Source organism: Micromys minutus, assembly GCF_963924665.1.
Source record: "Micromys minutus genome assembly, chromosome: 7".
NCBI classification, from domain to species: Eukaryota; Metazoa; Chordata; class Mammalia; order Rodentia; family Muridae; genus Micromys; species Micromys minutus.
This window is the reverse complement of record NC_137976.1, coordinates 68,943,202-68,969,411: the sequence shown is the minus strand read 5'-3', so window position 1 is coordinate 68,969,411 and position 26,210 is coordinate 68,943,202. Positions and strand designations below refer to the sequence as shown.

The 26,210-nt window shown below is 46.7% G+C and overlaps 1 protein-coding gene across 1 annotated transcript in view; it reads left to right on the top strand.

The window, feature by feature from the left end:
• The window catches only part of ST6GAL1 (ST6 beta-galactoside alpha-2,6-sialyltransferase 1), a 128,735-nt gene that overhangs the window by 19,168 nt on the left and 83,357 nt on the right, over positions 1–26,210 (top strand). The window contains exon 2 of the mRNA XM_080919090.1: positions 19,758–19,896. The gene's annotated coding sequence lies outside the window, so the exon portion shown is untranslated. The remainder of the gene's footprint in view (positions 1–19,757; positions 19,897–26,210) is intronic.

Sequence of the window (26,210 nt, the reverse complement as noted above, 5' to 3'; positions counted from 1 at the left end):
TAGGAAGGACAAAGTGTAGGCAGAAAAGCCAGAGCCATGAGAATGTTAAAGCTGCTGTTTTCTAGTTTCAGCATCATCATAGCGTTTTCTTTTCTTTCATTCTGTAGGGAGTGGGTATGCGGAGTCAACTTTTCTTTTCCCAAGTATCAAGAACCATGTTTGCATCCCAAAAGAGTCCAGCACATGTTCTTCCTTGGAGGCAGTGTTTGTGGCAGCTGGTCTTCTTTTTAATTCCATTGGCCACTAGTGCAATGGAATTGGACATCACTAGCGCCTTAGTTAGGGTTTCATTGCTGTGAACAGACACTATGACCGAGGCAACTCTCATGAAGGACACCATATCATTGGGGGCTGGCTTACAGTTTCAGAGGTTCAGTCCACTATCATCATGGCAGGAAGCATGGCAGCATCCAGGCAGACATGGTGCTGGAGGAGCCAAGAGTTCTATATCTTGATCCAAAGGCAGCCAGGAGGAGACTGCCATTCACACTGGATAGAACCTGAGCATAGAGGACTTCAAAGCCTGCCCCCACAGTGACACACTTCTTCCAACAAGGTCACACCTCCTAATAGTGCCACTCAACTCCCCATGAGCCAAGCATTCGAGCACATGAGTCTGTGGGAGCCACAATGAGTATGGAAGACTTGCCATACCGGCCCACTTAGAAGGTGCAATCTTTTTGTTTAGATTTATTTACTTTGGTTCATGATGGATACTTGTGAGCTGCCGTGTAGGAGTCAAACACAGGTCCTCTGCATGAGCAAGTGCTCATAACTGCTGAGCCAAACCCCCAACCCTGAAAACGTGATTACAAAAATGTTTTGGGGAGAGGGACTTTGTTACCTGATATTATCCCTTTTTTTCTTCTGTTTATAACTATGTCAAATCATTTATCACCACATTATTTAACTTGTAAATTATATTTCTTTACATAAAGTGCGGCTTTAGTGACAAAATTCAAAAGGACAGCTCTTTTTAATGGCCATTTTCAGTTGTTGCTCACCGAGTGGACCAGATTCTCCTAAACACTGCACATGCAAAGGCATGAGAAACAGTTTCCGGAGGAGCTGTCAGTCTGAGAGATGGCCGTGTGCAGGGGGGCATAAGAGATGGACCAGTTGTTGAGGAAGGAAGAAGCATGACAAGGCCAAAGAAGAGACAGCCCCGAGGAGGGGTTTTCCAGACAATTAATGTAGGAGTCAGGAGGAAATAGTAGGGCTAGACTGGAGGGTCACTGGGGGAATTTGGCCCTAGACATCATGAGGTAATGGCTCCCTTGACAAGCAAACCTATGGGGCATCTACTCCTGCTGGTATTTTGTCCACCCAGGTTGTGTTAGGCCAACCATGCAGGTCTACCATCTTTTTCCAGCAGGTGGATTGACACAGGCAGGAATTATAAGAGGACATCATGGGCTACTTGTCAGTACGGAGTTCTTCCCGGGCTCCAGGTTCAGGTCAAAAGTGAGGCCTTCTCAAAGGAGTGGGGATGTGGGGGTTCATCATTAGACAGGATCTACAGATGTAGAGCCTCCAGAGGCAGAGCAGGATCCAGGTAGTGTGGACAGGAAGGGCTTCACAATCCTGGAGCCTTGACGTGTTGCTATCAATTTGGGAAAGAGCAAGTGGGCAAAGGTGACGTCTGCAGTTGTTGGAAAGTTCAGGGACTTCGTGGGCAGCATTTAATGTAAAAATGAACTGGGGGATTCAAGGTCTCAGTAATCTACTAACAACCTGAAAGCCTTGTGGCGGGCATTTTGATGAGTTATTTGAGACAGAAACATAAGGTCTACAAGGCTGCGACGGGTCATTTAGCTGATGAAGAGCAAAGGCAGGCGTCTTCAGTTGCTGGGCACAGTGTCCAGACACAGTACAGGGCTTTGTGTTTCTCTCATTAATCCAGTTTGCACCATGCCCACCTAACAAAGGGAATGGGCTTCACCCCCATCATGCTGGTCTAGCTCAGACGCCATCACCATGGTCCTGTGTCCTACCTCTGGCTGCTGATAGTGTACCTGAATGTAGTCTTGAATCTGCCCTAAGTGAATGAAATGGAAGTCTCGGTACGGTGGTCCTGGGTACTAGCCTTTTTCTTAGAACTCTAGTTGTTCCCCAGGCAGCCATGGATAGGAACCATTGTTCTGCCGTCTGCAGGGTGTTCCATGCTCTCTTCCTTCTCTTCAGACAGCTTACACCACCTTCTTGATAGCCAGCATGTTCTCTCCCTCCCTCCCCCCAACCCCCTCCCTCTCCCTGAGACAGGGTTTCTCTGTGTAGCCTTGGCTATCCTGAAACTCGCTCTGTAGATCAGGTTGTCCTGGAACCCAGAGATCTTCTGCATCCTGAGTGCTGGTATTAAAAATGTGCCCCCTCCCTGATGCTGCCGCTGCTGCTGCCGCCGCCGCCACGTGGGCTAGGGTTCACTCTCTTCCTCTTCCCTAACAACTTTGCTTCACATTTGCCTGAGAAACGGTGTTGATGAAGAGAGCATCTGTGTCATGTGTCCTAGTCAGTTCAGGTCACTGTCACAAGCAGTGTCAACTGAGGTTGAGAAGCCCATGATTAAGGCATTGACAAAATCACTTCCTAGTCCCCAGATGGTATAGTTAAGGGCTGCTGATTCACTCAGGTCTCTTCTACAAGAATGCTAACGCTGTTAGTGTTGAGCCAGTTTCTAACGCCATTGTAAGGAATTCGACATCTGAGCTTTGGGAAGACACAGTGAAACCTTAACACGTCTCCATCACCAAAGCTGTGTTCACATGGTTCTCCTTCCTGCCAATTACCATGGATGCCCCTGTGTCTTAGTCAGCGTTCTACTGCTGTGGAGAGATACCATGACATCAGCAACTATAAAAAGATCTATAAAAGGGAAGCACTTATAGTTGGGAGCTTGTCTTCAGTTTCAGAGGTTAACTGTTATCATGGAAGGGAGCACGGTGGCAGGCAAGCGTAGTTGGAGAAGTGTGTAAGAACTACGTTCCGATCTGTAGGCCAAGAGAGAAGACCCCGGGCCTGCCTCAGTGACACGATACCTACTTCTTCCAATACTTCCTTAGAGTTCTACTCCCTAGTGACTAAGCACTAAAATATGTGAGCCTGTAGGGTGGTGGTGGTATATTTTTACTCAAACCATCACAGTCTTACTGACTCATCCTCTTTATTCGTGAATATATATTGTTCTGTCTTCAGTAAGGGTGTGGCTCCGGCAGCTCTTCCTTCTCCCAGCAATACTATTTCCCTGTTGTGACATTTCCCTGCCCTGTCTCTATAAAGGATCTACTGGCATCTATTCATCTACCCACCTCTGCCCGGCTGCTCTGTCTCTATCCCCATTGCTGCTTCTGCTTCTTCTCCTTCTCCTTTTAAGTTGTTAAAGAAGCTTTTGTTTATTTTTCAATATGTGCATTACAGGAAACAAAACACAAGAAGGCAAGGACAAAGTCACCCAGGCACAAGCAGCTCGGCTCGATGTTGTGTTCTAGATCCTACATGTACACACATGTAGGTAATTGAGATTATGTAGTATGTGCCATGCTTTCCCCACATTGTGAATATTCACCAACAAAAACCCCACGCTACATGAGGAGTTTGGGAACCAAGAATACGCATGCCATCTCAGTCTGTCAGACAACATTGTAGTCCGCTCTTCCTTGGCAGCGGACATTCCATAGAAGACAAAACCGGCAGCAGGTCTCTAGATAGACGCACTGGCTAAGTTACAACTAAATTCTGCACTCGCTCAGGGCTCGGCTTACAAGGAAACAGACCACACTGAGTATAGCATTCCTAAGCTTACCCTCAGCTCCATACACGAACATGTATAGAAGAAGGGGTGTTCCTGCTCATGAAATGTGTTCCTATGGCCCAGATGGGAGATGCACCTTTGGTGGGGGCTCTCAGGATGTCAGTCTCCACACAGCTGCAGACCTCACCCCGAGAACCTCTCTGCCCCTCCAGTCAACCTAGCAACATGGATTTCCCCACACTGCCCAGACATGGCTTAACAAGTTCCATGTTCAAGAGGAACCTTTTGTCAGTTTTACCACATCCACTAGCTGTGCTTTTAACCACGTGCTCTTCTTTAGGACAAGATGTTCAGATGACGAGGACTGAGCTCTGACAATGAACACAAGGTGCACATGAGGACCCCTGGGTACAGCTGTCTTCTGGACACAGGCACTAGCAGCCTTCCCTCAGCCATCCTCTTCTCAGCACAGCTCCTAAGTGCAGAGGATGCTAGTGAGAGGATTAACAAAGGCCAAGCCCAGAACACAGACTAGCCTGGCATTTAGAGAGTCTTTTGCTACTTCTAACATCCTTCAGGCACCGGGACTTACCTCTGCTACCTGTCAGCATTACTGAAATGTACGCCTAACCAATGGCTAGACAACTTGAACCACCCAAAAGCTACAGTGCCTTTCTCTGAGCGCTAATCTTTGCCTTAGCTCACCTCCACCTGGTATCATCATCTGCTCAAAGGCCAAGTTTAACCTCCAATTCCCCAGTGTGACTGTTCCTGTGAAATAACAAAATAATCCTAAAAAAAAGTGATGTCAGCCCTCTGTTTTTACCATGGTGTGTATTTTTGTTACATGTATGCATTACTGTATGCACATGTGCACACATGTGCCACTGTACTTGTGTGGAGGTTGAAAGACCAGCTGTGAATTACAATTCTCCTATCAAGTGGATCCTGGAAATCAAACTCAGGTCACCAGCTTGGTGACAAGGTCCTTTATATGCTCAGTCACCCTACCAGTCCATTGTGCACACAATCTTACTGTGTTGGGACAAAGTCTCTATAGCCCTGGCTGACCCAGAGCACAGAGATCCACCTGCCTCAGCGTAGGGTTAAAGATATGCAATACCACATCAAGTCTATTGTGCACTTAAAAGTCTACACACTAGATATTCCGAATAAGCACTTCTGTTTTCCCAGCATGAGGACACTGCAGGGAACACACTGCACACCTGACAAAGGCTGTGGTCAGACACTGCAGGGAACACACTGCACACCTGACAAAGGCTGTGGTTAGACACTGCAGGGAACACACTGCACACCTGACAAAGGCTGTGGTCAGACACTGCAGGGAACACACTGCACACCTGACAAAGGCTGTGGTCAGACACTGCAGGGAACACACTGCACACCTGACAAAGGCTGTGGTCAGACACTGCAGGGAACACACTGCACACCTGACAAAGGCTGTGGTCAGACACTGCAGGGAACACACTGCACACCTGACAAAGGCTGTGGTCAGACACTGCAGGGAACACACTGCACACCTGACAAAGGCTGTGGTCAGACACTGCAGGGAACACACTGCACACCTGACAAAGACTGTGGTCAGACACTGCAGGGAACACACTGCACACCTGACAAAGGCTGTGGTCAGACACTGCAGGGAACACACTGCACACCCAACAAAGGCTGTGGTCAGACACTGCAGGGAACACACTGCACACCTGACAAAGGCTGTGGTCAGACACTGCAGGGAACACACCGCACACCTGACAAAGGCTGCGGTCAGATACTGCCTTCTCCACAGCAAGGCTCTGGTCTAGTCCCTCTTCCGGTTCTCTCCATCCAGGGGTCACATGTGCAACTGCCATGGTTTGTGGGGAGATTAACCCTGCCACGTCCTATGTGGTTTTAAGAGTTTTTTTTCCTACAAATTTTCACATAACTTACAAACATCTGTTCACCAACTCTACACTGGCACCTCTTTACTGTCTAGGAAGACTGGGTGCTGCAAATTTGGACACATTTTCAGTACATTACGAAATAAGATGCACAGGTATAAGGAACAATAACTAATCTTGCATTACCAACTTATTAGCGTTAGGCCCTTCGTTCATTTTCTTTCTTCCTCCTTCCAAACCCTCTCAAGCAAAGCTGCATTGCTGCTCAGAAGTGGTTCTCTCTTTCTAGTTCCAAAAGACAGCATTTATCATGAGTTTAAACTGGAGAATCTACAACACGTATTATTTACTATGTCTACTTTTAACATACTTTGTGCGATTCTAAACACCTAGAAGGACTAGATGTTTCAGATGAGGACATAAATTTGTCCCCTATATACATTGTAGTGTCGAAACCACACTTATGTAACCTGTTAGATCTCAAAATGTCTTCTGGTGAGAAACGTCTCTGACCTTTCTTCCCTTTCAGGCCCATTCCTGTGTCCTGTGACACAGGCATCTGTCCCGTGGATGATACACTTTCACAACTCTTCAGAAGACAACCTTGCAGTGTACACAGAATATACAGAGTGTGTGAGGTTACCAACTGCTTTTGTCATACATTGGCAACCTCTTTAATACCCAGAGACTAGAAATTATAGGACTCATTTGTCCGGTACGTACAATAAATACAGTTTAGCAGGCACATGAGATGCACACAGCATACAGGGTGATGGGGAAGCTAGGAATGTCTAGCACACTAATGGAATCTTTGCAGTTTCCTCCCTCCCACCTCCTCAGTCCACTGAACAAGTCCAGCCAGTGCACTGCGCGCAGAGCTGGGCTAACAATTCTATTTCTACACACAGTATTTCTCCAGTTTTAAACTCTATACACAAAATATCATTCTAATACTTGTACCTTTAGATGCATCAAGCACCTTCAAATGCCTAGAAGGACTAGAAGTCTCATGTAAGAACTTATCTGCTAGTCACATGACATTGGTAAATAAAGCTGAATGCAAAGCAATGGATATTATCTTCTAAATATAACCACCTGAGCTTCCACCCACTTTCTTCTCCCTTCTCTTTGCCTTCAAACCAGCAGACAAATATAGGCATGTGCAATGCTTAGAAACAGCTGAACAAGCTCCTATCCCCAAACCATTTACTGAACAAATTTTTCTGTGAATTTTAACCGTGTACACTATGTGCTAATTTTACTACTAGATGTTGAACATTTAGACATATTTGTCCATTACATACAGTATACATACGTACAGCAGAACAAAATGCAAGTATATAGAAATGGCATCTGAAAAGGTCCCAGCACTTCCTCCAGACCACTGAGCAAGTAGACAATACTTGGGTTGCTTACGTCACTCCACTCCCAAAAGACAAGGGTTCATGAGTGTTTGCAAAAAGATACTTACAAGCTGATACTTCATTTAACATAGTTCTAAACATCTAGATAGACCCGGTGTTTCAAGCAAGGACTGTGGTCTACTACGTACACAGCAGTCCAGTAAACGGTACACATGTAACGAGTAATTAAGAATTATTTAACACAAGATGTAAAAAAGTGCATTCTACTGATTCCACTGGCAGCTTCTTTAACATCTAGCAGAGTAGATGTTGTAAATTAGGCCCCTTTGTCCATTATATACACTATGTACACAGAAAAACCAAATAGAATGAGATAGTGGTTCCTTTCTACCCACGGACCACAGTGGTCTAGAGCTCTGGATTCCCTCCTGGGAACCAGCGCACAAACACAATGTGGTTCAACTCGGGAGAGGTTTGGCTGTTTCCTCTCCAAACACTATTTCAGATGAATCCTAACAAAAAGGAATTTACAGAATGTTTTAGTACTTCTTATAAAATATGTCAGTGTCCTTTGCCCTACAGAAGCTTTGCAATTTCATGAGCTCCCGTTTGTCAATTCTTGATCTTAGAGCTTAAGCCATTGTGTGTTCTCTTCAGGAAAATTTCCCCTGTGCCAATTTGTTCAAGGCTCTTCCCCACTTTCTCTTCTGTTAGCTTGAGTGTACCTGGTTTTATGTGGAGGCCCTTGATCCACTTGGACTTGAGCTTTGTTCAAGGTGATAAGAATAGATCTATTTGCATTTTTCTGCATGCTGACTGCCAGTTGAACCAGCACCATTTGTTGAAAATACTGTCTTTTCCCCACTGGATGGTTTCAGCTCCTTTGTCAAAGATCAAGTGACCATAGGTGTGTGCGTTCATTTCTTGATCTTCAGTTTCATTCCATTGATCTCCCTTCCTGTCTCTGTACCAATGCCATACAGTTTTTATGATTATTGCTCTATAATACAGCTTGAGGCCAGGGATTCTGATTTCCCCAGAAGTTCTTTTATTGTTGAGAATAGTTTTCACTATCCTGAGTTTTTTGTTATTCCAAATGATTTTGCAAATTGCTCTTTCTAAAAACCTGGCATTTTCAAACACACTCAAATGGTGGAAGGGGGAGGGGCGTTAAGAAATGAGGAATAAAATGCATTCAAAATACAGTAGGGAGAGAGAGAGAGAGAGAGAGAGAGAGAGAGAGAGAGAGAGAGAGAGAGAGAGAGAGAGAGACAGAGAGAGAGACAGACAGACAGACAGACAGACAGACACAGAGACAGACACAGAGACATCTTCACAGGACCAGTCTGGCGCTGGACCGCTTCTGCGTCTTTCTAGAGGCGCAGACCCTGTGTCGGCAATCTCTACAGCTAGATGCCCAGATGTAGCCAACCGTCTGAAAAGGGTCGGGGGGAAATGTTGAGAGCAGCCCTTTCGCGTTATCTACACAGGCCTTCTACCGAGGCAGGTAAGTCCTCACTGCGGTTCCGACTGGCCGCATGCGGTTGTCGCGTCCCGGCTTCTCTTGGGTGCAAGGAACACCCAGGCCAGCATTCGCTCACCGCCGTTCTACCCTGCTCACCTTGGTCCAGGCCCGTGGAGTCCTCTGTTTATCCAGGTCTGAGAGCTGGTCAAGGCGGCCCCTTCCGGGGGATGGCAGACTCGCCGCCTCAGAAGCCCTGAGCAGCCCAGCCATGGCTTTCAGGGGGCCGCCATTTTTTCCGCCGTGCCATGCTCGCGGCCACCCGGAAATGTCCGCGAAGGCCTGGCTGGGGCTTCTCCCTGGGCCGACCCTGGAGAGTAGGGGGCCAGTGGAGTGGTGGAGGCTGCGCGCTGGGCTGCCGCCATCCGGGCGCATCATTGGCCGGGACAGAGTTGCTGCAGAATCGCGGCGTGGCCCAGCAGGGATTGGGCTCCGAGCGTCGGCGTACGGGGGACACGGACTGAGGCTGCTCCCGGGGTCTCCATGGCTCTTCTGGCACGGGCCGAGGCCGTGGGTGGCCCGGGTGGAAGGAGGCCGCACTACGGAGCCACGATCTCTCCTGGAACTCTTCCCACCCCCTGGTTTCTTAAGCCTTCTCGTGAAGTGCTTTTGTAAGTTCCTTCCTGATGCTCCGCTTTGCCCTCTCCTACTTAAGCCTGTTTCTCCCCAGCCCTCTACCAATCATGGGCCTCAGCCATCTGCCTTGGCCAGCTCACTTTAGAGGCACCCTCTCCTGGCTTTCCCAGCACTCTCTTGGCTTTCTCTAGTCATTTTTTTCCTTCACATTCTGTGTTTGGCTCATTGTCCCTTGGTCACTTTGGAGTGGCCTCTGTGCCGTACCTCAGTCCCTGCTCTCATTCAGTTTGCTTTGCTGACAACCCTCTCTCTCGGCATCTACACTCCAGACCTTTCCCCTGAACCCCATGCTTGCGTGTTCAAACCTCCACCAGGCAGCCTTCCTCAGGAGTGTAGCGTATACCCCAAGTGCAACCTACCTGGAATGGAGCTGCTGTCTTCTGAGGCGTCTACCTCCAGTAGACTTGAGTTAGAACTTACAACTCCAGAGTCCTTCTGAGTGCCTCTTCCCGGCTCCATCCATGAGTGTAAACCATGTTGGCTGTGCCTTTTGTAGTAAGCCAAGAGATGGATTAGTTATCTGATTCACCAAATGTGCCTCAGGACAGGCTCATATTTGTCTTTAATTTGCAGGATAATTTTGTACCTGGGCTTGCTTATATTCTAGCGTCCAAGGTTTATTTTCAAAAAGCACTGGAGTTATTATTTCAAAAGTTGTAGCACCGTGTAACTTGTTTGTTTGTTTGTTTGTTTGTTTGTTTTCCAAAAACCGTAGATGCTCTCAGACATCTGCCTCCCGCAGGCTGCCTCTGCCTTTTGCTTCATTACTGAGGCCTGCACATTAAACACAGGGCGCATTTATGCTGCCTCAGAGCCTCTGTGCTTTCTGATCCCTCTAAGCTGTGCCCCCCCCCCAATCCTGTGGTTTGTTCTCTCTTCCTTCTGGCTTGTATGTGAATGTCATTTTGACAGAGGTAAGTCAACAACCTTCATATTATATAAAGTATTATATATTTTATATAGTTTATATATAATTATATAAAGTAGCGATCTGTGCCCTTACTTGTCATACCTGGCTCTGTTCCTTTTAGTATCCCCTAATCCCCCATAGCATACAAGGCCAGCTGACTTACCTAGGCTCTGTGGTTTTTCCAGTAGGGAGTTCTTTCTATGAGGCCAAGGGAGGGCTTCATTTTTTCCTTATTCATAACTAGTCTCCTAGGACCTAGTTCCAAGTAAAACCCTAGGGAACTGAATTAAATCCTCCCAGCACCTCTTCTGAGTTAACCAGAGCAACCCACAGTTTATAGGTGAGAAGACCGAGGCCCAGAGAGGTAAAGTAACTTTCTCAAAATAACACAGCTTCCTAGAATAAAGCTATAAGGGAAACCTCCCCAGTGTCCACACCATTAGCTGCTCTTCCTGTCAAACTTGCTCACCTCTTAGTTAAGCCACCCCAGTTTTCATACCTTGTTGTGAGCAAACATCCCCCCCCCCCTTCCCCAAGAGACAAAATCCCTCCGAATGTGGCCGGAGGTGTAGGAAACACAAATTGAATGCCCCGTGTATAATTTCAAAGCGGAAACCAAGTTTATTGTTAGCTTAGTTGGTGGAAGTGAGCTGAGGGCCTATATAAAGTTATGAATATTTTTGTAGCTAGTATTTCCTTTAAAGATATTTCCAAGATATTCCTAAGCCTTCGGAGCTGACTGGGACCTGTCATGAGGGGCAGGAAAAATGGCTCTGTGGTTAAGAGTACTTGTTCTTGCCAAGGACCTGGGTTCGATTCCCAGCACCCACATGGTGGTTCACAACCATCTGTAACTCCAGTTGCTGGGGAGCTGATACTGTTTTTTTTTTTTTAACCTCCCTGGGCATCAGGCACATGTGTGGTAGACATACATGTGAGCAAAGCACTCATACACATAAAAGAAACAAAGTATATCCTTTATAAACAAAGTCTGGCACAGAAGGCCCAAGTGAGAAGGCTGTGTGTTGTTCTGCCCCAGAGGGAAGGAGTGGGTAGGTGCCCCCAGGTCCACGGTGAGTGTGGCCAACCGCCCACACTATGTCATCAACGGCAGGGTGATGCTCTGTATGAAAGGCCTACAGAGACTTACATTAGGGCTTCCTCAATAAAACGTACAAAGTAATCTCAGTATTTCTGGGGTAAGACCCGCCAGCCCAGCACCCAGAACTTGACAGCTAAGGAACTTTAGATATCTGACAGGAACTGAGACATGAAAGACAGAAGCTAACAGACGATGACAACCTGGAGAAACGGAGGCACTATAAAGAGCAGAGGAAAACATGGCGGCCTGGGGATGTGGTTCAGTGGCAGAGAACAGGAAAGCCACCAGCCAACCCCCCAAACTCTACTACTAGACTCAGAGATAAAAGGGTCTGGTGAAGGAGAGATCATTCTAAAATATCTGAATAGTCAGATGTCCTGAACAAGAGACCAGGAATACTGGAGGAGACAGTGTTAGAGAACTAACAGGAAAAGTCGGCTGAGGAGGTAGCTGAGTTGGTCAAGTGCTTCCATCTCGTGCAGGAGCGTCTTCTGGGCAGCACCACATAACATTAGGCACAGCAGTGTATGCCTGTGAGCTCAGCACTAGGAAAGTGGCCCCTTGGCAAGTGAAGGTTACAAAGCCAAGGTCATCCACAGTTGCATAGCAAGCACCAGGCCAGCCTTGGCTACAGGAAAAACAAAAAACTATCTCAAATAAATAACTAAATAAATAAGACTAAGTAAACAGAACCTTCTCTTCCCGTTGATTTTGCTTTGTCTTATTTTATTATTATTCATTAGCTGCCATGTTTTCTAAGGAGAGACAGAAGTGGTGTGGATTCTGATTGCAGGGGAGGGGTGTGGGGAGGTGGGGTGGGATGGGCTTGGTAGAATCTTAGAAGAGATGGGGGAGGGGTGCAGGTTCTGATGGGGGTTTGGTGGGAGAGGGGAAACATACTCTGAATATATTTTACAAAGAGAAAAATTATTTTTTTAAAAGTCTCTGGGGGCTCTGGTTGGTTGGTACTACTGTTCTTAGGGGGTTGCAAACCTCTTCAGCTCCTTCAATTTTTTCTCTGACTCCTCCACTGGGGACCCATTCTCAGTTCAGTGGTTGGCTGTGAGTATCTGCCTCCTGTCATGAAAAAGTATTTTCAATAAAAGAAAAACAAACAGGTAGAGAGAACTGAAGGATGTAGTTGCTAGACAGAAAAGATGACCAAGGACTTGGGACAAAGCAGTAAAAATGAAAAAGAGGAAAAGACACATACGAACAAAAGCTAGACAGTGGCGGTGTGTGGCTCAGTGGAGGAACACCAGCCTGTGGATGCAAATAAATGGGCGACAAGGGACACTCTGGGGCCTGAACAGATTACATGTGAGGACAGAAAGATTGCAACATTATCTAGAACACACTGAATCCATAGCTGTTCAATGGATAAAGGCTCCACCATCAAACAGGACAGCCTGAGTTCAGTCCCAAGGATCCCCCAAACCAACTCCTTTATCTCTCTCTCTCTCTCACACACACACACACACTCACACACACACAACACACATACAACTCACACACAACACACACACTCACACACACACACACACACTATGGCATCCTTGCGTGTGCACATGCACACTAAATACATAAGTACGTTTAAAACTTAAGAAAAACTTCAAGAGGATATGATTTCCGAGATATCCTGCCACACTCATAAGAATCTATTAATCAGTGGGTGGAATAATGGTACTCTCAGATGCAAGAGATGCCGGTTTTCTTGCCTCCCACAGAGGCTTTACGAAAGGGCACTGGCTGCATCTGCTTCTCTGGCCGGGGAGTGAACTAGAAAGAGCAAAGGCATAGCCTTTTGTGCACCGAAGCAAACTAGTTTGGGTTGGTGTAGGAGGAGAGAAATTCTCAGAAGGGAGAGATTCAAGAAATCAGAAAAACAAAAGAAGCCTGTCAGTGACATAACAGCATTTGGTGGTACTTGGATGAGTTGTAGAGATTGGTGGGAAAGACAAGGCTGATTAGTGAGATTTAAACTGAAAACCAGCCATTCAAACAGGAGACAGTTGTGGACTCCTGAGATGACAGTTACGAGCTGTGTGGGAAGGGATTGAACTGAGACACATCACACGTCTGTACTGTGAGCGTGACCACACGGTCACATAATGAGACGTAAGTAAATGGAATGTGTGACTCCGTTAAACGAACTGGGCTCAGAGAGAAGCAAGTCTTTCTTTTGCAGAATAGGAAGGACATGAATAACGCCTAATGCTAAAAACAAGGGTCGGGTAGGTATGTGGCGTAGCTAGGAGATGAAAGTTAGCTGCATTTCGGCAGCAGAGGCCAGGGCTGTGGAGGGCTGGGCCGGGGCTGCTGCTGTGCTGGGCCTGGTGGGACGCCTGGACAGGAAGGGTCACGAATGTGCTCTGCTTTGCTTCAAAAGGGGGCTCAGTGTTTCAAGTATGTAGATGGGTGCTGAGGTTGCAGTGGTGACCACTGTAGACCTGAGTTCACTGCGTGGTTGAGCGTTCTCCCTCTCTCTCTCTCTCTCTCTCTCTCTCTCTCTCTCTCTGTGTGTGTGTGTGTGTGTGTGTGTGTGTGTTCTTTTCCGTATAGCAGTGACCTTAACTGCTGCTCTGAAAAGGAACTGGGCCTTTCCCCCTCTGTGTTCTTACAAATGGGAGCTTGTGTCTTCAGCTCCCATTTAGTTTCAGCTCCTCCCCTGGAGTGAGCAGAGGCCTCTAGGAGGCAGGTCTGCCTGTGAAATTCTTAGCCGCTTACCAGCTCTGTGCTTAGGTTCCTTACTAAGTCTCCTTGCCTACAGGAGGACTATGTGAGGAATGGAGAAGTCGAAGAACTGAGTGCCTAGCATGGCAGCTGATAAATGTGTGTGTGTGAGAGAGAGGGAGTTGGAGAGGGAGAGAGAGAGAGAGAGAGAGAGAGAGAGAGAGAGAGAGAGAGAGAGAGAGAGAGGGAGAGGGAGGGAGGGAGGGAGGGAGGGTGGGTAGAGGAACAGCTGCAGCTCATCTTTGGTCTGAGATAGGAATCCCCTAATGCTGGGCTAGGGCCTCACAGATGAGCCTTCTAGAGGAATCTTGAATCCTGGGAGGGGTAGAGAGGGCAGAGGGGATGGGGGACTGTCCCGGAAACCTCTTGATGTTAACAGATGTTCATATTGGGTTTCCAGTACAGTATCTTCTCACTTAACTTAAGTGCTCAGCAAACATACAGGGCTCAGGTCTTGAGGTATCTTCTGCATAAGAATCTTTTAAAAAGCACTTAGCTAATCTACATTCGTGCCCAAATGTTATCAGAAAAACTGCACACATTCCAAGCAGCGTGGAATAATGGCTATTCATGTGTGCCCGGGACCTGGCCTGGACTCCATACCTGTGCCAGGCTACACTAGGCAGACTGTAAACAGAACATGCTAGCATTGCCCGGCTTTGTGAGGTTAAGTTCTTGGTCAGTTTTCGGGTTTCTTGGGCTGTTGGCTCTGCTCTTGAAGCCTTGGTTTCGGTCTGTGCTCAGTACCTCCTGCATCAGTACTTTAGGGGGAACATTCCAGGAGGCAAGTAACCCCAAGACTACCCCTTTCTTAGACTTTTTGTCTTCTGGGGGCTTCTGGGTGGAAGAAAGGCGAGACTGGCTGAGATGCCCTCAGAATAGCAGGATAGGGTAGACTGTTCAATAAGGTGGGGGATATTCAAACAGAACAAATCCACAGGAAAGCTAGGGAGGAAAAAAAATGGGAAACCAATTTAGATGTCAAACCCAGTGAGTAGTGGTCATAGTGCTATCTGAAGGGTGACCGGTGAGGACACTGGGAGAGACAGGAAGGGTTGGGAGTATAGACCGACGCTTGGAGAGAAGAGTACACATGCTCAAAGAGGCTGCTTGGGGACGAGGGCGTTACTCAGGAGACCAGTGACCTGCCCAGTGTGCACAGAAAGTCTTAACAGACTCACCTGGCTGTACTTTAGCGACTCCAGTGGGTTCACAAGCCCATGATTACTGCAGACTGGAGCTTGGGGAGACTGTATGGGGTGCACATTTCACCCCAAATCCACCAAAAGGGGGTTTTGTGAAAGATATTCAGGATGAACACAAATAAAAGAGCAAAGACTATACCTTGCGCGGCCACAGAGTGGAGCGTGTACTGTCTCTGGGTCTGATGGTACCAGCTTCACCCTTTAGCTGGTCCCCTACTGTTCCTTCATTAGTCTTGTGTGTCATTTGCACAGCCTGGGTCTCTGCTACTTTTCTTTAACCCTAGGGCCTATCCTCAGTCTTTGAAACAATATCTAGTCAGCCTACTTTATTTAATTATCCTTAAAGTCTGCCCCTCATCTACCAGGGCAGGCCCAGGAGTGGGAGTGACTCGTATCATTCAGGAATCTTGGAAGCCTGCAAACTATTTACTTAAGGGCATGGAAAGCCCCCAGGGAGCCCAAAACCCTCCTCAGGGGCCGGCTAGTTGTTGGGGCTCCAGTGATGTGTACATAGGGATAGTCAACTAGGAAAAGCCAGGGGAGGGCGGTCTCTCCCCATGACATCTCAGAAATCCCAGCCATTTGTTTGGATAGATTACTGGACGAATTACTTATCTTTCTCTCACTAAATAAAACGTGGCTTAGAATCAAAGATGGCAAGAAGGTGTGTGTGTGTGTGTGTGTGTGTGTGTGTGTGTGTGTTTGTGTTTCCCACTAAGGAGGCAGCTACCTACCCAGGGCTCTTTTGTCTTGGTAAAGGGCCCCTTCCTGAAGGCCTGGTGCTGATTTCTGGCTGGCTGTGAGCACACAGCTCTCTTAGCTGGCTGCCTGCCTTCACAGGAGTCTCTGGCTGGCTTCTGGAGTTTTGTTGACATTAATTATACACAACAGCAAGGTGCCCATGGCCTCCAGCAACTCTTCTTCTTCTTTTTTTTTTTTTTTTTTTTTTTTTTGGTATCACCTGTTGCTTTTACTGTTCCGCTGTACTCTGCCTCAGTCTTTGTGAAGCCTTGGTATACCCAGCCCGGCAAATGGCAAGGTCAGCTTCAGTGTCCTGTGTCCCTGTCTTGTCTGCGAATGGCCCTTTGTTTTCTTTGCCTCTAAGGCCTATTCTTCACCTGTACATTTGTCTTTGTGTTTTTACTGCCCCGTTCCTGCCCGTCATTACTTTCCCACTTCCTGCTTGTACGGTCTCAGGTACCCCTCCCCAGCATCTTAGATCAAAGCTGAGCTTGCTGTGAGCACAAGAAAGCCAGACTTCTGATAACTCATACTCATTTCCACTGGTGTGGCTGTGGAGGAGAGATGGTTTCCTCTCTGGCACAGTGGACTTAGAGGATTCGTATTGACAGAATGAAAAACCTGAGCAATTTGGAAAGTCTTTGATCTAGCAAGTTGGTTTCCCAGACTGTGGTTTAAGGGATGAATGATGGCTTTTGTATGTGCATGTATAGATGTATATGTGACATATGTTATGTTATATACATGTATATATGTATATGATACAAGATATTTGATATATATCATATATTCTTCCAAAAAATACCCCATACTAAAATTAATCAGGCACAAAGCCTGAATGTAACAACAGTTAGAATATCTGAAGCTGTGGAGCTTCAGATTAGATTTAAAATTTTCAATATCAAATATATTTTATGCACATATCTTCCACCAAAAAATGAAAAAAATGCACGGCAGAGCTGAAATACAAAAACAAGTGACTTGTTATATCTTCTTTCGTGACTCGATCTTTGCCTACATGCGGTCCTCCCTTTTTATCTAACGGTTACCCTTTCTCATTCTGTCTGCATGTTATAAGGTGCCCGGAAATACATTTGTTTACATATAAACAAATATCATTGGCTAGGTTTCTCCTTTGAAGGAGGACAAGTATTATTTCTTTCTTCTCGAGATTATGTGGTCTGTTTAATGCTATTCATTCCGAGCATTCCAACTCCTTCCATCTCTTGCTGTGTATTTTCCCATTTCATTTCTCTTTAGAGCTGAAAAGCATGTACATTCACAGGAGCACACACACACACACACACACACACACACGCGCGCGCGCGCACACACACACCCCATATTTTCATTATCCATTTATCTGCCGATGGGCAGATGTGTTGTTTTAATTGTTTGCAATGGTGAACAAAGCAGCAAGAATAATGATGTGTGGTTATATTTCTGGGAAGGCCAGGCATTCTGGGTGTGCGCCCAGGAGTGAAACAGCTGGGTCAGATGGTAGTTCTATTTTTAGTTGTTTGAGAAATATTCAAACTGATTTCCACAATGGCTGTATTAATTTGCACTCCCACCAACAGTGAACAAGGAGTCCTTTCTCCTCATGGCCTCTTCAACACTTGTCAGACTTGTTGATGACAACCATTCTGACTAGGATTAGATGGTGTCCTAGAGTAGTCTGACTTCATATTTCCCTGATGGCTAGGAATATGGAAGACTTAAAAAAATATGCATTGGCCCTTTTGAGTTTCTTATTCTTTTTTCAAAAGTCATCTGTTCGGTTCCTTTGCTTATTTGTTAATTGGCAATTTTGTTTTCTTGGATTTTAGTTTATGCAACTCTTTGTAATTCTGGCTATTAGCTCCTGAAGATTTTAGAATAGCGCCATCTGTTAATAGTTGAGGTTAGTTCCTTTGCTATTCTGGTTAAAAAGTTCTCACTTACCCGATGAAGAGCATTCCCAATGCTTTTTTTCTAGAAATTGAAGAGTGTCAGGTATTAAATAAAGACCTTTGATCCACTTTGAAATGAGTTTTGTCTAAGGTGGAGACGCGGTTCTAATCTCATCTTCTGCCAGTGAAAATCCAGCATTGCCAGCCCTGTTTGTTGAGCTGGCTATCTTCTCTCTCTCCTTGGCATGTCTTCTCTCTCTCCTTGGCATGTCTACACCCATTGCCAGGTTTAGGTGGGCACAGTGCATCATTTACTTTATATCCTTTGTTTGATGGCATTGGTCTTCCTGTTTATTTGGATGCTGGTCTTTATCACGTTAGTGATGTAGTGTATAATCTGAGGCCAGGATTGTGTGTGATCTCCCCAGCTATGGCCTTACTCTTTACGACTGCTTTGACTATTATGGTCTTCTGTGGTTCCATATGAATTCTTTAATTGTTTCTTTTCCTAAACTTGTGAGATATGATGTTAGTAAATTAACTTTGGTAGTGCAGCCATTTTGACAACAGTAAGTCTGCCTCCCTAGGAACATGGGAGATCTTTCCATCATCTACATCATTCTGTGTTCTACTTTTCCAGTCCCTTGAAGTCTTTGCTGTAGAGGTCTTTTGCTTCTTTGTTGTGACGCATCTCTAAAAAAATCTATTGTTTGGGGGTGTGGGGTGATACAGTTTCAAATAATATTTGTAATTAGCACAAAAAATTAGTGGGGACTGAAATGTTAACCCTTTGAGGGCTTTGTAAGATTTATGGTAGGGCACGGCACAAGGATTACAGGGGACTCAGGGACACATACATATTATGTAGTCATTAAATGGCACTGCAGAACACCATCTTTATAAAAAATATCAGGCTGACAAAAATAAGACAAGAATCAGGAAGTGATATATTTTATAAAACAAGGTATGCTGTGGTGAGAGGGGTGCCTTAGCGGGGTCCATGCTGAGGTATTTCCCTGAGAGGGACAGGTCTAGTAAAAAAGGAACCTGGGAAGAGGGTCTTGGAAAGGTAGCAGAGGCAGAGAAAGGAAGGGGACGGAGGAGAGAGAAAGAAGGAAAGAAGGAAGCTAGGAGCATGTGGAGAGAGAGAAAAAATAGAGAAAGGGAATAGGGACAGAGAGAGAGAGAGAGAGAGAGAGAGAGAGAGAGAGAGAGAGAGAGAGAGAGAGAGACAGAGACAGAGACAGGCAGAGACAGAGAGAGACAGAGACAGGAACACAGAGAGAGAAAAGATGGAGAGTCCGTTTTATACATGAACCAGGCTGGCTGTTACTAGGTAGCTGTTGGGCAGGGCCCAGAGGAAATGCTAATAGAAAGGGTATTCTTATTATGTGTAGTTTTCTTTGGTAGAGCAACAAGGAGTAACTTTTTCTTTTCATTTAAATTTTATATTTTTAAATATATACATGGAACCTAGCTGTCTCTGGCACAGGGTCACATGCAAATTACTTTAAAAATTCACTCTGTCTGCTCAGTTGTAGTCTATGGATTGAAACTTCAGGCCCAGTCGGAAATGCTTCCAGGAGGAAGGAGAATTTGCACTCACATTCCTAACAGCAGAAACATTATACTCCGGGCGGGGGTGGGGCGGGGGGACTGAGCAGATTTGATGAGATCAACTAAATGGCCGGCTTTGTCTTTGTGTGGATACAGGACTTGGGGTGGATTTGAGGATGTCTCATCCTGCCTTTCTTGATACTAATATTGAGTAGTCTCAGGATTTGGTGGCTCTAGTAAAGTTTGCTTTATTAACTTTGCTACTTGGACTGGCAAAAACAGGTGGGCAGGGATGAGCCTATGGCTGGCTGTGCTCTGCAGGGGACTCTGAGGTGGGGGCTGCTGGGGCAGGGCAGAGGAGCCAGGGTGTATTTGTGGGGGAGGGCGCCCATCCCACGTTGTGTTTCCCTGTGCTCTGACTCAGCCTACTCTCTCACTTTTCTCTGCAGTCTGGGGTAGAGCTGTGCCAAGCTCCATGGCCAGCGGCTGAGAGAGAAGCAGTCAGCGCCCCGGAAGTCAACTGAAATGAACTGGCCCCCTTGAACCTTCCCCAGATACCTGGTACCCACCGTCCAGCCCGATGCTGAGGTAAGAGCCCTTACATCCAGCTCCAAGGAGAGGACACAGTGGCTCTCTGGGGGAAAGGTGATGGCCACTCTCTAAGGCTCCAGGAGGAAGGAGGCCTTGTTCTTAGTTCCAGCCATCTGCTTCCATCTCAGCTACACAGAGGCAAGGTCACTGGAGGCCAAAGGCTTTGATTTGTTAGCTCAGGAACTTCCATTTTCTCCACTGCTAAGGGAATTTGAACCCTAAAGACAGTGAACTTATCCTCAAGGAAAGACTATACCATTCAGATGGATGCTTTTGTGCTGTTCTGTACAGGAAAGCGAACTCCCAGGGAACACATCCATTCCCTTCCCCCTCCAACACACACTCCCTCACCTAGGAACCACAGATAACAGGCAGTTTGCAGGGAGGTTATGGCAAAGCGTTCCAGTAGTTTTATCAAAAGCAATTTAAATAAACAGGTGACTCCTGGGGGTTCGGAGGAAAATAAAGCAGGGTTTAAAAACAGTTCTCTGTTAGGGTTCCTCTTAGATTAATTACTGTAGGATGCTGGTGCCTTCTACGTGGAGTTGAGGAGTAATCCACCATGAGGGGCCAGGAGAGCTCACTTTTCATCTAGAAATTTCCAGAGTTGCTTCTAAGCGTTCAGGAATTTTTCCCAACATATTTTTATTGTTTTTCTGGGGGCAATTTCACATAATGCACCTCAATCGCATTCACTTCCTAGTGCTCTTAAGTCCCCCTATCCTTGTGACCTCCCTCAAAAGAAAGAAGAGGAGGAGGAGGAATACAGAGTCTGATTGCGTTGCCCATATATTCACTGGAGCAGAACAAACTTTCAGTTGCCAGCCTCTTAAAGAAAACCGAGTCCTTCCCTGCCAGCAGTAGCTAGAAGCCAATTGTGAAAAGCTACACTTAGTATCTTTATCATAGTTTTTTAGAGTTCTCTTCAATAGCTTCCTGTCTAGACTGTTTCTTTTGTTTTCCTGGGGGCTGAGGGTGGGGCGTGGTGGGGGAGAGGCTGTCACAGAAGCCTTCTGAGTCTCCTTCCCAAATTTGAGTCTGCAGCATCCAGAGATTTTACAAATTGGTTGTTAGAAATTGTTAGAAACAAAACACTACCCCTCCCCACAAAAGACACCCAAACAAGACAAAATAATACAAACCAGTTTGCAGCTTAGAATTGACCATTGTGGGAGAGTGGTGTGTTGCCATTGAAGTTAGAGGAGCTACAAAGCAGGTTTTCTAGATTTTTCTTTTGGTAGCTGGGGATCAAGCCTAGGGTCCTGCTCATGCTAGGACTCCAGTACTCACGAGTCTCTCCCCTGTGAAGACTAGGTGTTCATCAAACACAAGTGGAGTGTGAGTGCGGTCTGCGGTCTGCTTGGAGCGTGTCATGGATCAGGGTCTGGTTACATAATGGCAGTGTCTGATACTGAGAGGCTCCTTGCCCGCTGCAGGGAGGGAGTTAGGCCACCAGCAAGCCTTGGCTTATATTGATGAAGCGATTACTGGCTGCATTTCTTTCTCTGACTGACGTCGTGGTATGTATGTTGTGTGTGTGTGGTGGGGGGTGTGTTATGAATTATTCATCTGGCAGATGAAAACCCTCCATTTACTGACCAACATCTGGGGTGAAATTTCTTTCTGGAAAAGTTGAGAGGCTGGTCAGAGAAGTGTGAAGAGGAGGCTGAGCAAGGTCAACACTGGATGTGAAAGCCAGGACCCCCAGTCAGGGCTCATAATCTCTGAGGGACCTTGAGGGTGGCTTCCTACCAAACATGAAGTTTCAACAAAGGCTTCTTTCTCTCTTCAAGGCCCTGCTGTCAGCAGATTAGAGCTAATTACATTAGCATAATGGAGTCCTGACCTCCCTCTTTCTCAGTCTTCTGGTTACACTTCTTGCTTGCATGTCCTTAACAAAAGGGCTTAGGGACAGGGTGACACATTGGTGACATCCCACTTTCCTTTTGTGGTTCAGGAAATTAAAAAGGTAGGAAATCTCAGAGCAGTCAGGAATCCAGACCACCTACCAACTGATGGTCAGCCCTTGAGGTGAAGTTTTGGGATCTTCTGGAGGAAGACACAGGAATGGGGAGGAACCTGAGCCCGAGGCTGCCTGACCCCTGAGCTCTTGTATGTAACCAGCAATGGAACATGTCTGAGGTCTCCGGCTCTGCCTCTGCCCTCCTCCGGCCTTCCCCTGCATGGTTGCCAAAGCCTCAGTATCCGTCAGAAGCAGTCCATAGTTTTCCCGGATGTAAGCCTTCTTCTTTCAGGGACTTGGTTTTCCTTCTGGACGCTGATGTGGGTGGAGAAGGTCTTACTCTAAGGACTGAGGAATCTTTGTGAGCTAAGAAAAGGCAGGGCGTGGATTGAGTATCCATTCTCTCCTTTGTGCCCTCTTCTTACCTCTGTCTGCACCCATGTCTCAGACATGGAAACTGAAGCTTGGCTACAGACAAGCTCCTCTCAGAGCTGCCAAGTGCCCTTCACAGCAAGTGGTCATCCAGGCAGGGCTTCCCAAGCCAGCGCCTGGAAGCATTTCCTCCCCTAAGGGAGTATCACTCTACTTTGGAATGCTTGTGAACAGGGGCCTGGAGTTTGCAGATCTCCCAGGGGCTCTTCCTTGCACTGTGAGAGAACATCAGATTTGGGAACCTGTGGTTCCTGCAGTGTGTTCACGTGATGCCCCAGGAGATGGGCCCGCTGGAACCTCCCAGTCTTCCCTGCTGACTAGAAACAGGGTTTCCCTCTCCTGAGTTCTCAGATTTCTTTACAAGGGACAGATGACAGATGTTTTGTTTCCCTCTGTGATTGGAGGTAGGGTCCACGTATGAGAGAAAACATAAGGCAATTTGTCTTTCTGAATCCAGCTACTTAGCTCACACAATGATTTCCACTTCTACCCATTTTTATGATTTTTTAAAAATGGCTGCATAAAATTCTGTTAGGTAGACAGACCTCCTTTTTCATCTTTTCCTCAGTTGATGGGCGTCTAGCTGGTTCCATCTTTCTGGTGTTGTGGCTGGCGCTGCCTTATCATAGATGCATAAGGCATTTCTCTGGTGTGCTGACCGACCCTTTCCGGGGTAGCTCACTCACAGTAATTCTATGTCACTTTGCTGAGAACCCTCCAGATGGGTTCAGCAATGGTTATTCCAGTTTGCACACTCATCAGTGGTGAATTCTGGTTCCTTTCCCCACACCTTCACCAGAACTTGTTGTTGTTTGTTTTCTTGACTTGGAGGAGATAGAATTTCAAAGTAGTTTTAGTTTGCATTGCCCTGATGGCTAAGGATGTTGAACATTCCAGAAAAGACATGGCTTCCTGTTCAGTTCATTGACAACATTTGCTGCCTGAAGTCTACAGGGCCAAGACTTCTTCCCATATGCAGGCTGCCCATTGTTCTCTTTGTTTTATAGATGCTTCCTGGTTTCATTTCAACCCTTGTTGAGCTGTTAGAGTCCTGTTCAGAAAACATTCCAGGTGAGACGACTTTGATCTAGTTTTTCAGGTATTTGCTGAGTGTCTACTATATGTCAGCCAATAGCCCAGCCTGCTTGGGCAAGAAATTCTGACCCAGCCTTGGGCACACAGATTTAACAAGGACAAAGGGAGGAACTTTCTGGAAACAAGACCATATAGGGCATAGGCTCTCCTTCCAGCTAGAGCTATACACCTCCCACCTGTCTTTCAAGGATTCCAATAAAAGCAGGTGCGTTCCAGGGGGTCCAGACCCCTAACCTTAGTTGGAAGTGTTTGGTATATGGCAAGCACAGTAAGTGACACATGAAGTAACACATGCTGGCTTGTTTTATGTCAACTTGACACATGCTAGAGTCATTTAGAAGAGGGGGTATCAAGTGAGAGAATGCCCATACTAGACTATGGGCAACCCTGGGGTACATTTCATAATAGATGATGGACGTGCAGGGCCTGGCTCTCTGAGGGTGGGGCCACCCCTGAACTGATGTCCTGGGTTCTGTAAGAAAGCAGGCTGAGCAAGCCACAAGGAGCAAGCCAGTGAGCAACATCCCTTCCGTGGCCTCTGCATCAGCTCCAGGTTCCTGCCTTGAGTTCCTGCCCTGGCTTTCCCAATGGTGGACTGCGCTGTGGAGGTGAAATAAACTCTTCCTCCTCAGGCTACTTTCGGCCGTGCTGTTCTCCCACAGCAGTAGAATAACCAGGACACATGAGGCAGAGGGGCAACCGAGGGGAGGGGGGCAGAGTGGCCGAGGGTTGTCTAGAAAGGCACTGGCAAGGTGGAAGAGTGCTCTGCTCTAACTAAGCTGGGGGTAGTGTGATCATTGGTTTCACAGAAAACCAAGGCTTCTTTTGACTGACAGCTCAGCTCCGCAGGATGCTCAGCGAACATAAACTAGGGTTAAAAGAGCTCTTTCATCTCCTTCCTCGGAAGAAGTTAGGATCCAGAAAAGGGGAGGCCTTGTTTATTGAACAAGTATGGTCTCCTGACTGACCGGGGTCTGTCTGATCAAATCTTCCTGGCCAGATGAAATGCTGGCCTGGGGGCCACATTGCCCCCTTCCTGTCCCAGTCTGCAGCAGGCTTTGCTGCTGTAGGCATTTGTATCAATGACAACCCAGGATGGGAAGGTGACATCTTAATTACAAGACATGTGGTTTCCCATCTTCCTGCCTCTCCAGTGTCTTTGTTCAGGTTTTCCTTCGTGTCTTGTTTGCTTTTGCTCCGATCGATCAGCCACCTAGGGCTCACCATAAGTCCTCACAACGCAGCGACCTAGTGCTCGTGGGATGCTTGAGCCTGACTGGTTGCCAGCTGCAGGACCCCAGGCCCTGGAGGCTTTCGGATCCAGCTTCCTCCTGTATCAGAAAGGCTGCAGGGTTCCTACCTGGAGTGGAGACAAGGAATAATTTACACAAGGTTTTTCTCCTTAAAGCTGGTCAAGTGGGGGGCAGAAGATTGTTATCACGTTCCATCCACTTTTACCAAGGAACGACTGAGAGATAACAACCTACTATACTCAAGCTGCACAACATGGAGGAAGTTTGGCATAGGTATCCGCCTGTGGATTCTGGCAACGCTCACAGCCATTGCCGGCTTCTCCACCTCTCTTCCTGTGCAGTGTTCTTCCCTCCTGCTTCTTTCTGCCTCCCCACCCCCCACACACACCTCAGCAATGACCCATCTGCCTCTTCTCACCACAGCCTGCATTTCCTAAGACCACAGGAAGCTGGGTTTCTATTGCATGCACCCCTTTTCTTCCCGGGTTGGTCTTTAGTGTGTGAATCAAACATTTCTTCCTCTGTTGCTAAAGGGCCACGGAAGTCCCGTGGTTTAAGCATCCACCTTTAGGCAAATATTTGGATTGTTTTTAATTTGCACCTATTAAAGTCGCTAAGCATTTGAAAAGCATAAGAAAAAGCCTTTATATAGTCATCCCGTAGATTTCTCTCGTGAGAAGCCACGGCAGAGACCGGCTGTGTCGTTTGGTAGCTCTGCCTTTTCTTTTCAGGAAGCTGTAAACTGTCTCAGAAATGGTATACGGGCATTAAGGGCATTACGGGCGCTCTGCCTTCTTGTCAGTCTTTGTCTGTGTTAGATTTTGAACTCTGAATGCTGGGATTATGTGGCCAGGTGCCTGTTTAACATATCAAAGTGACTGCTGGGCTTGCCCTGGGTCTCACCTGCTGCAGGGGCCTCCTGGGGGCTGGGGCTGGTTTCTCTATTTTCCTCCCTGGAATTCCCCAGCTCAGGGTGCTGGGCTGAGCTTTTCTGAAACCCAGCTATGTGGGTACCTGCTCTCTTTGTGCTTTGGGCTTCCTGGCTGCTGCATCTGCTTCTCCTGCTCTTCCCTCTCCCTTCCTCTCCCCATCTTCCCACAAGGCACAGTCTAGCCTGGCCTTGTCCACTCGGACTCTCCAGATGTCCCGGCTCTGCCTATGCTCCCCCACACAGTAAATCTTCTCCACCTCCATAGGACCAGCCATTTTCTTTCATTTTTTTCCCCTTCAGTCTTCCAGGTGATCTTAGCCTTGGCCATTTTCACCGGGATGTCCGCCTTGCAGTGCGTGGATTTCCTTCCAGATAAGGTGTTGCTTGGCTCTTTTCACGAATGACCTGGCTATTTACGTATTTCCTTAAATGAAGTTTCAGCTTGAATCTCTGGGCTTTTATATATGTATATGTATATGTATATGTATATGTATATGTATATGTATATGTATATGTATATGTATATGTATATGTATAAAGTGATAGAAAATTGTGTTGGAGATACCAGCATAATCGAGTTGAATAAGTACGATGCACATTCTGATAAGAGGAGAACCATCAGTCCTAAAGCAGGAAG